Below are 12,079 nucleotides of genomic sequence, written 5' to 3' on the forward strand. Positions count from 1 at the left end.
CCTCAGACATGCAGGTGACACCACACTTATGGCAGAAAGTGAAGAACTAAAGAGATTCTTGATGAAAGTGAAAGAGGAGAGTGAAAAAGTCGGCTTAAAGCTCCACATTCAGAAAACTCATGGCATCTGGACCCATCACTTCATGGCAAATAGATGGGGAAACAGTGGAAACAGTGGCTGACTTTATTTTTCTGGGTTCCAAAATCACTGCAGATGGTGACTGCAGCAATGAAATTAAAAGACGCTTAGACAGCATTAAAAAGCAGAGACACACTTTGCCAACAAAGGTCCGTCTAGTCAAGGTGATGGTTTTTCCAGTTAGTCATGTATGGATGTGAGAGTTGGACTATAAACAAAGCTGAGCGCCGAAGAATTGATGCTTTTGAACTGTGGTGTTGGAGAAGACTCTTGAGAGTCCCTTGAACTGCAAGGAGATCCAACCAACCCATCCTAAAGGAAATCAGTCCTGAATATTCATTGGAAGGACTGATGTTGAAGCTGAAACTCCAATACTTTGGCTACCTGATTTGAAGAGCTGGCTCATTTGAAAAGACCCCGATGCTGGGAAAGATTGAGGGCAGGCAGAGAAGGGGACAACAGAGGATGAGATGGTTGGATGGCATCAACAACTCAATGGATGTTGAGTTTGGGTAGACTCCAGGAGTTGGTGATGGACAAGGAGGCCTGGCGTGCTGCAGTCCATGGGATTGCAGAGTTGGACAGGACTGAGCAACTAAACTGAACTGAACTGAAAATAACCACTAGAAAAGTCACAAGGAGACAACCAAGGTTCCCTGGCCAACACTTCTCACCATCTGTGATCTTCCAACCATTCTAACTGCCATCTGACTGAAAATACATGAGGAAGCCAGGAAGACCGGCAGAACAACCACCCATCAAGCCACAAAGTCTTGAGAAATAATAAATGGTTGTTCAAAATTCTGTAAAGCAATTTATCCTTCATTGAAAAAAATCAGATTTTTTTAAAAAATGATTGTTTTAAGCCACTTACAAAAAAGGTTGGGAGAGAAAGAGCGAGTAGGACTTCATTGAATGGAGAGAGAAAATGCAATTGAGGTTGAGCAGGAATTGCTCCAGCAATTGTGTTTGAGGAAAGCAAACGTGTCAAAGTTCCTGATTCTTGTTGCCCATCTCGGTGCCTTGGGTAATAGGAGCAGGTGTTTACAGAACACTCCCTGTGTGCCAGGCACTGTTCTAAGCATGCTCTTTGCATTAGCTCAGTGGATGCTCACAATAAACCTAGATGAGCAAATAGAAACACAGAAAGCAAATCACTTATTGAAGGTCACACAGCTAGTAAGTGACTTCGAACCTCCGTCCACTGCCCCCATTCTAGTCCTGGGGACCAGAAGAAAAGGAACCTCCGTCCCTTCCCATGGCCTCCTTTCCAGGTTGGAGCTGAAGTTTGAAAAACCTCATTGTCACAGATTGGTCCCTATGCCCTTGTGTCTGCTGAAGTCCCAACCAACCCTTGGCCCAGCACCATCAGTATGCTGTAAGAATAAAATTTGTGTGTCAGTTGTCATAGTCCTACTCCTATGCACCCCTACATCAAGAGATAGTTCAAGGTAAGCTTTGCACTTTAAAGCCACTTCCACTCTCTGATACAATTCCCAGTCCTTGAAGCCTAATCCATGTAGTTGGCTCTCCTCCTCATCTAACTACCTTCCTCAGTTGTAGAATGGCTTGGGAAGCACCCTGGTTTCCTTTTCACCCTATGTCCATCCCTCAGCCTGAGGTCTTTTAAAGTCACATGGCATCTTGGTTCCTTGACTGTCTCATCTTCAGCAACTTTTTCCCCCATTGCACTTGAGCCAGGAACCCATTCTCAGATAGCTGTTCATCTGAAGTTATTCAGGACATCCATCTCTTAGGATAACCTCCATCTTTCTGCCTGGTACCATCAGTGATTTCTAGTACTCCTATTCTGAGACCTTCAGGTCAGTGACATGAGCCTTTCCAGAATTCTCTTATGTACCTCTTGAGCATCCATTCTGTGCCTTTTAAAAAAAATTCAAACTTTTAACTTTCTATTGGGTTATAACCAATTAACAATATTGTGGTTATTTCAGGTGAACAGTGAAGGGACTCCGCCGTACATACACATGTATCCGTTCTCCCACAAACTTCCCTCCCGTCCAGGCTTCCATGTAACATTGAGTGGAGTTCCATGTGCGATACAGTAGGTTCTTGTTAGCAGTGTGTATCTGTCCATCCCAAATTCCCTGTCTATTCCTTCCCGCCCCATCCTTCCCTCCAGCAACTGCAGATTCCTTCTCTAAGTCTATGAGTCTGTTTCTGTTTTGTAAGTAAGTTCATTTGCATCATTTTTTTTTTAGATTCCACATATAAGGGATGTCATCCGATATTTCTCCTTCTCTGACTTCCTTCACTCAGTATGACAATCTCTAGGTCCATTCATGTTACTGCAAATGGCATTATTTCATTCTTTTTAATGACTAATATTCCATTGTATACTTGTACCACATCTTCTTTATCCATTCCTCTGTTGATGGACATTTAAGTTGCTTCCATGTCTTGGCTACCGTAAATAGTGCTGCAATGAATGCAGGGGTGCATGTATCCTTTCAGAGCATGTTTTTCTCCAGATATATGCTCAGGAGTGGGATTGTAGGATCATATGGCAGCTCTATTTTTAGTTTTTTAAGAAACCTCCATACTGCTCTCTATAGTTCTGTGCTTTTTGTTTTAAGCATTCTTAAAAGCTGAGATCTTAAACTCCTTGACCCCATCACACCTGTCTGGCCAAACATCTTCCTGGGATTAACCCAACTGCTCAATTTTTGTCTGTCTGTATCTTACCTGTTCAAGCTAACTATAGAAAAATGACACAATCATCATATCAGTATCACCATAAATCAAGAGTCTCCACTCTCAACAGGGTCCTCAATGTTCCTGAAATCTTACCATATTTCCCTGCTCTCCAACTTGCTACAGTGACTATTTCAAATTCATAGTCAAACTTAACTGTAAGCTTCTACAGGGTAAAGTCCCTGTCTGCTTTTTCACTACTAAATCTCCAGAGCCTAGGATAGGCTTAATGCACAGGCACTCAATAGGTATCTCTTTAGTGACTGGCATGTAGTAATAGTGGTAAGCATTTTATGCAAGTATTAGTAAAAGTTAGCTACATGCCTATTCTACATGAGCTGTATGTATTAGCTCATTTAATTCTCACAAACTGCCCCCCCCCACCCCCACACCTGTGAGGTTAATTAGGACTTTTGTCATTCCCATTTTACAGATAAGGAAATTTAGAGAGACAGCTTAGAAAAAAGAAGTCATAAAACTTACAAGTGATAGAACCTATAGAGAAAATGCTTAGTTGGTCCAGTTGAGTTTTAAACAATCAGGCAGCTGTGTTTTTGACTGGAGGCCAAGAGACAAGTGAAAATGAAGTTTCATATTTAGAGGGGACAGATAACCTGGTGGACCTCAGAACACAGAATATCCAATCTTTTTCAAAGCCTGGCTTTGTCAGAGCACCTCCAACAGGCCCCTGATGAAACTGTGGCGATGTGTGTACAGAAAACACATTTGGGCAGTAAGGTGCATATTTTTTCTCCATATGAGCCAAGATATCTATCACACGTTTGAATAGATGGGGGTGGATCCACGGTGTATTTGCTGGTGACTTTAATATTGGGGAAGGTCCCCTGGCATAAGGAGCTTGCCAGGTGGGAGTGGTAAACAATCTGCCTGCCAGTGCAGGAGATGCATGTTGGATCTCTGGGTTGGGAAGATCCCCTGGAGGAGGAAATAGCAACTCACATAGTATCCTTGCCTGGAAAATCCCATGGACAGAGGAGCCTAGTGGGTTGCAGTCCTTGGGATCACAGAATCTGACAAGACTGAGCATGCATGCATGCTCGCTAAGGTACCCCCCGAGGTGAAATTCAGACTTGTTTTTTTTCTTTCTTTTGCTAAGGTGCATTTTCAAGGGAGACATTCCAGATCATCTCTCAGATACGAGAGGTATCATATCATTGCACTGCTTTCCCCTTAGTAGTAGCGTCCCCACTGATTCCCTGAAGACAGAAAGATGGGCAACAATGAGTTCCTTTTTGGGGCGGGGCCGTACATCTCATGGAAATCCCTGAATTTCTGGGATGATAATTACCTTCATTTTACAGAAAATAAGAATAATGACTAACATTTACTAAGTTTATTAAGTGTCGGGCACTGTGCCGAGTGTTTTTAGAGCATCACCCCACTCAATTTTGACAGCAGGACTATATTTGGAACTACTCGATATTGGGTCAGAGAAGGGAGTGTTTTGTCCTAGGATACACAGCCGGTGTTTGAACCAGCTCTTCCTGACTCAAGAAACTAAGCTCCTCATCACTCATTTCTGGAAGAACTGAGGGCTTTTCTCCATGGAAGTGGGGAGAGAGGAGGAGATTCGACGGAGAAGGCTGACGTGGATGTCTATCCAACGCAAACCTAGAGGTCTCTGTGTTTTGCTAGATTCCCCAACTAATCTCTGACCCAGGCCTTGCCTGGGGGCGGGGAAGTGGTGCGCGTGCGCACGGCCTCCCGTTCGGCCCCGCCTCCCGGGAGGGCTTCCCACCTCTCTCTCGGCTCTGGGGCTTGCGCACTACGTCCCCAGCCAACGGCTGCTTCCCGGTCGGGGACTTCCGGTGCGCCGGGTGCGGTTCCGGGTCGTGGCGCGGCTCGGGGCAACAGGGCTGCTGCTCGGCCGGCCAGCGGCAGCGAGCGGCGGGGATATGAGGGCGAGCCCGGAAAGCGGCTGCTGAGCCGGCCGGGAGGAGCGCCAGTCCCCGAGGATTCCGAGAGTGCGGAGCTGGGGCAGGGACCGGGGGGCGCGGGGGAGCCGGGCCCTCCCCCCAGGAACGTGTCCCAGGGCCATCCCGGCCCGTAGTGTGGCAGCAGCTTCAGGTAAAGGTTGTCCCAGCCGCTAGCTCCATCGCTCACACCCCTGCCAGCCCACCGAAGGAGCCTGGCTTCCCTCCTCACTCCTCCGCGCTCGCCGCCGCCCGGCGGACAGTCTGTCTGGCCCTTGCTCCAGTGTCCAGTGAGCATCCGTTTCCTGGCCCTTTCCAGAATTGAAGGCTGCTAGGAACCTGACAGCTTGGGCGTGTGATTTGGGGGAGGAGAAGCTAGTGGACTCGGTAGTATTGGGGTTTGGGGAGGGTACTGTTAACTGACAGTTTCTGGTTCTACTCGGTGTCTTAACCTTCATAACATGAAAATCAGGTTTTTAAAAGCATTGCTTGTGCATTCCCTGTCTAACGCCCCTTATCTCCATTGCCCCAAAGGAGTAAAACAGCCTTGCAGAACTGTTTTTTTTTATAGGCAGAGTGCTGCTGGAACTTTGATTCAGCGTTTTGTTTATGGGAGTGGCATAGAGTCTTCTAGATCTGTTTAAGGTTGGAGAAGAAAATATCACTGTAGTTTAAACAGAAGCATTACTTTAACCTGAGACCCGAAAGTTGACTCAGAGATTGACGCAATTTTCATTCTGAATGAAGTGATTTTTGAAGCTTATCACAATACTTGGCACTGTGCAAAAGCATCATGTTGTTGTAAACCAAAAGCAGCAAAGTTCAAAATTTCCCGAGGTGTGAACAGTCAAATGGAGACAAGTGTTTACACACATCAGTTAAAGTAAAGTCAACATTCTTACTCTGTTTTGACTAGCAGAAGGGGTGGATTCCTAATTTAAAGCAGCAGGGAAAGGAGGTACCTTGTTCTATTCTTCATATTCTGTGAGTTCACACAAGATGCTCAGTAAATGCTGGAAGGGTTGTAGATGAAGGATTGATACTTGTTTTCATCTTGTTCAGTTTACACACTTGTAGGCTTGTTGGGGCCTGTGAGAGTTGCTGGTGGCTCCTTTCCCATTCAGATTTATGCTCATACTTACTTTCGTCTACCCTGATGCTGGAGGGTACGCAGATCCCTGATCTGGTTTCTGATCTGGCTCCTGGCTAACTTTCCAGCTAAACTTCAAAAGGCCCCTTACCCTGATTCTTTACTCTAGATAAGTAGGACCTGGAATGGACTTTGTTCTTTCCTTTGTTGTTAGCACTTTCTTTCTGCCTAGGTTTCTCCTTTTCTGTTTCCATCTATTGGTGTTACCCAGGGCCCACCTGAAATTGACCTTGCCTCAACCAGTTCAGGACAACCTCAGGTAGAAATGGCTTCTTTTATAGAATCCTTTAAACGCTTGTTATTCTATAGGCTTGGCCACAAAGTTTGTTTGGGTTTTCGTACCATCTGCCAGAAAAACCTGAACGAACTTTTTGGCCAACCCAGTTGATCACTTAGCAAACATTTATTGAGTATGGATATATACCAGGTCATCTGATGTGAACAGCTGACTCATTGCAAAAGTCCCTGATGCTGGGAAAGATCAAGGGCAGAAGGAGAAGTGGGTGTCAGAGGATGAGATGGCTTGGATGGCATCACTGATGCAGTGGACATGAACTTGGGCAAACTATGGGAGATAGTGAGGGACAGAGAGGCCTGGCATGCTGCAGTTCATAGGGTCACAAAGAGTCAGACACGACTGGGCGACTGAACGATAACAACATATACCAGGTACCATGCTAGACAGCGTAGGGATAAACAAGACTCCATTCTTTCCTGCTCAATTTAGTAAAAAAGATAGGAAATAATTCTGACAGAGTGGTATGTGCACTGGGTTGGAGTTCTTTCGGTGATTCACTGGTGGTACAGGAGGGGAAGAGGTCATCCACTTTTGAGGTATGTGCAATGACCTGGTAAGGCTTCACAATGTTGGGTAAACTGAGCTTTATTATTTATTATAGTGGAGAAATTATGTCAGGTGTCTCTTGTTTAATTATTTTAACTTCAATTCACAGATTAGGAGGGCTCAGGATAAATAACACATCTGGTATGAGACAGCCAGGATCCAAACCCAGGTGTGTCTTACGCTTGTATCTGTACCTTGTATGTGTTTTTTCTTTTTTCACACCATAGCTCTCTGTATGCAAATACATATTGAAGCAACTATTCAGAGAAAAAAATGTGTTAAAATGAATGGTGTGGATAGTTCTTTAAATGTAGAGAAGACCATAAACTTCCAAGGCAAGATGGTAGTATGTGGTTCAGCTCAACTTTGAATATGAGTGGACCAGACGTTCTGTAGAGAACAGCTGTGGACTCTGACTACAATTCTTGGTCCCTCCTCTTTAATAGCTATGTGACCTTTGGCAAGTTTCTTAATTCTTAGCATCATTTTTAAGTATAGTTTGGGATAGAGAATGATACAGACTTCGTGGAGTAATGTGAGCTGATGTGGATAAAGTGCCTGGTATGTGGCAAGGTTCCCTGAGATGGTAGCTGTTAAGATGTAAAGGTGCAGTGTCTGTGGCATGGTTTTAGAGTAGTGAGTAGATCAGCCAGAATAAAGCAAGCCGTTGCTTCTTTAAGTGGGTGTGTGTGTGTATGTGTTTTAGTCACTCAGTTGTGTATGACTCTATGACCCCATGGACTGTAGTCCACCAGGCTTCTCTGTCCATGGAATTCTCCAGGCAAGAATATTGGATTGGGTTGCCATTCCCTTCTCCATGGCATCTTCCCAACCCAGGGATCGAACCTGGGTCTCCTATGTAGGCAGGAGGGTTCTTTACTGCCTGAGCCACCAGGGAATACTGGGCAGTAAAGTTGGAGGGCCATTACAGGGCCAGAGTCAGGGCTTGTATGTCAGGCAAGAGAGGTCAATTCCAGTTTCTGCTCATAACCTTTCTTGTTAATGAATACCTTGAAGATCTATGATTCATTCAGCAGTGCCAGGGAAAATGTTAGACCCAGAGACGCAAAAAGGAATATAACCAGGTCCCCACCCTGAGGGGGTTTCCATTCCATTCCTACGGGGGAGGGGTGTGTGTGTGTGTGTGTGTGTGTGTGTGTTCGAGGGCACAGGTGAACTGTAGTAACGCATTGTCGGTACTAAGATAGTAGTCCCCACAAGGTACTGTGGAGCACAAAGGAGGAAACACTGGTAATGGTGGCTTGGGAGCACTTGCTGTTGACCAGCATTATGTTAAATGCATTATCTCGTTTATTCCTCTACAGGATGATGTTGTAAGTATTCTGATGTTACAGATGAGGAAGCTAGAGCACAAAGGGGTTAAATGAATTCCTTTAGTTTATGGAGTTAATGGAGCTAAGAGTAGAGGGGATTATCTCCTAGACTTCAGTAACTCTCCTTTTTAGCACTATGCCACATTCTTTGTGATGTGAATGGCTTCAAAGAGGAGCCAGCCCTTGATCCCTAGATTCAGCCTCTGCACTGGGCAATAGGAATAATGGGGAATGAACATGGCTTCTACAACTCAAGGAGCTCATCACCTTATCTGTCATGTTTGGTATATATATTTAAGTGGGATGTCTGTTTTGCTTGTTGACTCATAACTGAAGACTTTAGAAACTGTTGTGGTTCAGTGGATTATATGTGCTTCAGCTGAGAGAATTTGGTGTAAATCTGTTATTCTGATTGTTGTCGTTCAGCCACTCAGTCATGTCCGGCTCTTTTCGATGCCATGAATGGCAGCACACCAGGCTTCCCTGTTTTACTATCTCCTGGAGTTTGTTCAAACTCGTGTCCATTGAGTCAATGATGCCATCCAACCATGTCATCCTCTGTCATCCCCTTCTCCTCCTGCCCTCAATCTTTCCCAGCATCAGGGTCTTTTCTAATGAATCAGCTCTTCACATCAGGTGGCCAGAGTGTTGGAACTTCAGCATCAGTCCTTCCAAATAAATATTCAGAGTTGATTTCCTTTAGGATTGACTGGTTTGATCTCCTTGCAGTTCACAGGACTTGCAAGAGTCTTCTCCAGCACCAGAGTTCGAAAGCATCAATTCTTTGGCACTCAGCCTTCTTTATGGTCCCCTCTCACATCCACACTTGACTACTGGAAAAATCATAGCTTTGACTTTATGAACCCTTGTCAGCAAAATGACGTCTCTACTTTTTAATATGCTATCTAGGTTTGTCGTAGCTTTTCTTCCAAGGAGCAAGTGTCTTTTTTTTTTTTTTCCATTTATTTTTATTAGTTGGAGGCTAATTACTTTACAATATTGCAGTGGTTTTTGCCATACATTGACATGAATCAGCCATGGATTTACATGTATTCCCCATCCTGATCCCCCCTCCCACCTCCTTCTCCACCAGGTCCCTCTGGGTCTTCCCAGTGCACCAGCCCCGAGCACTTGTCTCATGCATCCAACCTGGGCTGGTGATCTGTTTCACCCTTGATAATATACATGTTTCGATGCTGTTCTCTCTAAACAAACATCCCACCCTCGCCTTCTCCCGCAAGTGTCTTTTACTTTCATGGTTGCAGCCACTGTCCGAGTGATTTTGGAGCCCAAGAAAATAAAGTCTGTCTCTCTTCCCATTTTTTCCCCATCTATTTGCCATGAAGTAATGGGACCAGATGCATGATCTTAGTTTTTTGAATGCTGAGTTTTAACTTGACCTTGTGTTTTCTGTGAGTTTGAAGTTTTTCAGAAGTTTTGACCCCAAAGATAGCACATTTCAGCCTGTGTTAAATTTAAAATAACTGAGTACTTATAGTCATTGTTAGATGCTTTTGTATACCTTGAAAAGTTTAGTCACTCAGTTGTGTCCGACTCTTTGTGACCCCATGGACTGTAGCCTACCAGGCTCCTCCATCCACAGGATTTTCCAGGCAAGAATACTGGAGTGGGTTACCATTTCCTTCTCCAGAGGATCTTCCTGACCAAGGGATCGAACCCGGATCTCCCACATCGTAGGCAGACAGTTTACCATCTGAGCCACCAGGGAAGTCCTTTTGTGTACCTTACTTTCTTCAATCTTCTTGATTCTGTGGATTTGTTAATTTAGTTCTCTCTCTTTTTCTTTTTTCAATTTTTTATTTATTTATTTATTTATTTTTGGCTGAGCTGGGGGTTGGTTGCTGCACGGACTTTCTCCATTTGCCACGAGCAGATCTGCTCTCTACTTGTGATGCTCAGATTTCTTATTGTGGTGGCTTCTCTTGTTGCAAAACAGGGCTCCAGAGTACTTGGACTCAGTAGTTGTGGCACACGGGCCTAGTTGCCCTGCGGTATGTGGAATCTTCCTGACTAGGAATCAAACCTGTGTTTTCTGCATTGGCAGGCGGATTCTCAACTCCTGGTCCACCAGGGAAGTCCTAGTTCTCTTTTGAACTCTACCTCAGGAGTCTCCAAATCAGATGCCCATGATGTAACGTAAAGAGTAGGACAGACCTTGTGAACTAGAGGGCACGTGACCAGTCAGTCTAAAAGCAGCAGTCACTACTCAGCTCCAGTTGCTTATCACTGTGTGAGGAAGTGGGCCCAGTATCCCTAGATCTTCCAATTGTTTTCAAGAGGGATGCTGGAAATTTGGATTTTAATGTATTTAGTTTAAAAAAATTGCCATTATAAAAACACCATGTAGATCAAAACACGTTTGTGGGCTGTGTACAGTCTTAGGCTGCCTGATTGTGAATTCTGACCTACCTGCTCACTGACATTTTGGTACCCACTGTTCACAGCAGGAGGTCCAACCCAATTGTGATCATTGATCAGAAATCTACTGATAAATTGCTGGAGTGAGGGGGTATTGTATTGGAGTCATACTGATATCTGGGAAAGTGGCAGGGTGAGTACTTTTATTGTATAGTCAGGCTAAATCAGGGATGGGGTTTGAATGAGATGATGACCTTGTAATACTTTTGTGCCCTTAGCACTTTAAATGTTACCAGGTCTCCTGTCTCTTTTGGTCCTCTCTATAGTACATGATGGCACCCGACTCCGGTACTCTTGCCTAGAAAATCCCGTGGACAGAGGAGCCTGGTAGGTTGCAGTCCATGGGGTCGCTAAGAGTTGGACACAACTGAGCAACTTCACTTTCACTTGTCACTTTCATGCATTGGAGAAGGAAATGGCAACCCACTCCAGTGTTCTTGCCTGGAGAATCCCAGGGACTGCAGAGCCTGGTGAGCTGCTGTCTACGGGATCACACAGAGTCGGACACGACTGAAGTGACTTAGCAACAGCAGCATAGTACATGAAGTGAACAAGGCAGGGTGGTTATCATAACCTCTGGAAATGAAGTAATTGTTGCCCAGTGATTTACAGTTTAGTAGGAAGTGCACTTGACTGAGAGGGACTTGAATTCTGAATGCTGGTATGCCAGTTACAGCCTTTTGATTTTGGTCAAGTCAAAAATCCTTGTATCCTTTTTCTCATCTGGATAATAATGAGGGAGCTCAATTGAAGTCTTGGTGAGGTCTTTTCGGGATGCTAAGCTTTCCGATTCTAATTGACATGCTTAAAGCTGCACAACTGATTACTGGCAGACCCCAGTGGAGAGCAGTTCAAATCTAAAATGCTGCTTCTCTTTGATGGCAGGTAGGGAGCCACTGTTCAGCTTTTCCCTCTGTTCTTTGTTCATTACTTTTGGGAAAGGACCTTGACAGGCCAGGTGCTCCCCAAATGCATAGAGTGCTTTGTTGACTCTATATACACAAAATTGGAAGGAGGCAGAGAGATACCCAGCCTAGTGAGAGAAATATGGTCAGGGAGCTCCCAGCTCAAGAGTTTAATTTATTTTTATTTTAATACCCAGCTTCCACAAAGTGAAAATTGAAGAAGTATTTGTCTTCTAGATACTTGTTTTCATTCATACTCCATCATATAAGGAAATAACATAGACTATAAAAATGAAAAAAAATTCTGAGCAGTCATTCAAAATTTATTAACTCTAGTTGGCAGCAGCCTAGGTATATTGAGGAAATAGATTTAATATAGGAAGCACAAAATTTGGACCCAAAGAAGAAAACAGCTTTAAGTAATTGAAAGTGAGAAAAATGGGAGCAGCCACTTCAACAACAAAACTTAAATTCTGGAAATAGCAAGAAGGTATTAGAATAACTAGTGGAATTAAATTATGGTAATCGCTTCTGAAAGAAATTGAATATTATGTCACACTTACCTCTAAATATATGCAGTGTTAGAGTCATATCCTATACTTGAGTATACTTTTATGAAT

At 44.2% G+C, this 12,079-nt stretch overlaps 1 protein-coding gene across 6 annotated transcripts in view; it reads left to right on the forward strand.

Moving 5' to 3' along the window:
* The first annotated feature begins 4,697 nt into the window (after positions 1 to 4,697).
* MAPKAP1 (MAPK associated protein 1) overlaps positions 4,698 to 12,079 on the forward strand; it is a 229,363-nt gene continuing 221,981 nt past the window's right edge. For 5 of the 6 annotated variants that reach the window (XM_065928444.1, XM_065928446.1, XM_065928447.1 and 2 more), the window contains exon 1: positions 4,698 to 4,941. The gene's annotated coding sequence lies outside the window, so the exon portion shown is untranslated. The remainder of the gene's footprint in view (positions 4,942 to 12,079) is intronic. The other variant, XM_065928449.1, reaches the window with a different exon arrangement.

Source organism: Muntiacus reevesi, chromosome 3 (genome assembly GCF_963930625.1).
Source record: "Muntiacus reevesi chromosome 3, mMunRee1.1, whole genome shotgun sequence".
Taxonomy (NCBI): domain Eukaryota; kingdom Metazoa; phylum Chordata; class Mammalia; order Artiodactyla; family Cervidae; genus Muntiacus; species Muntiacus reevesi.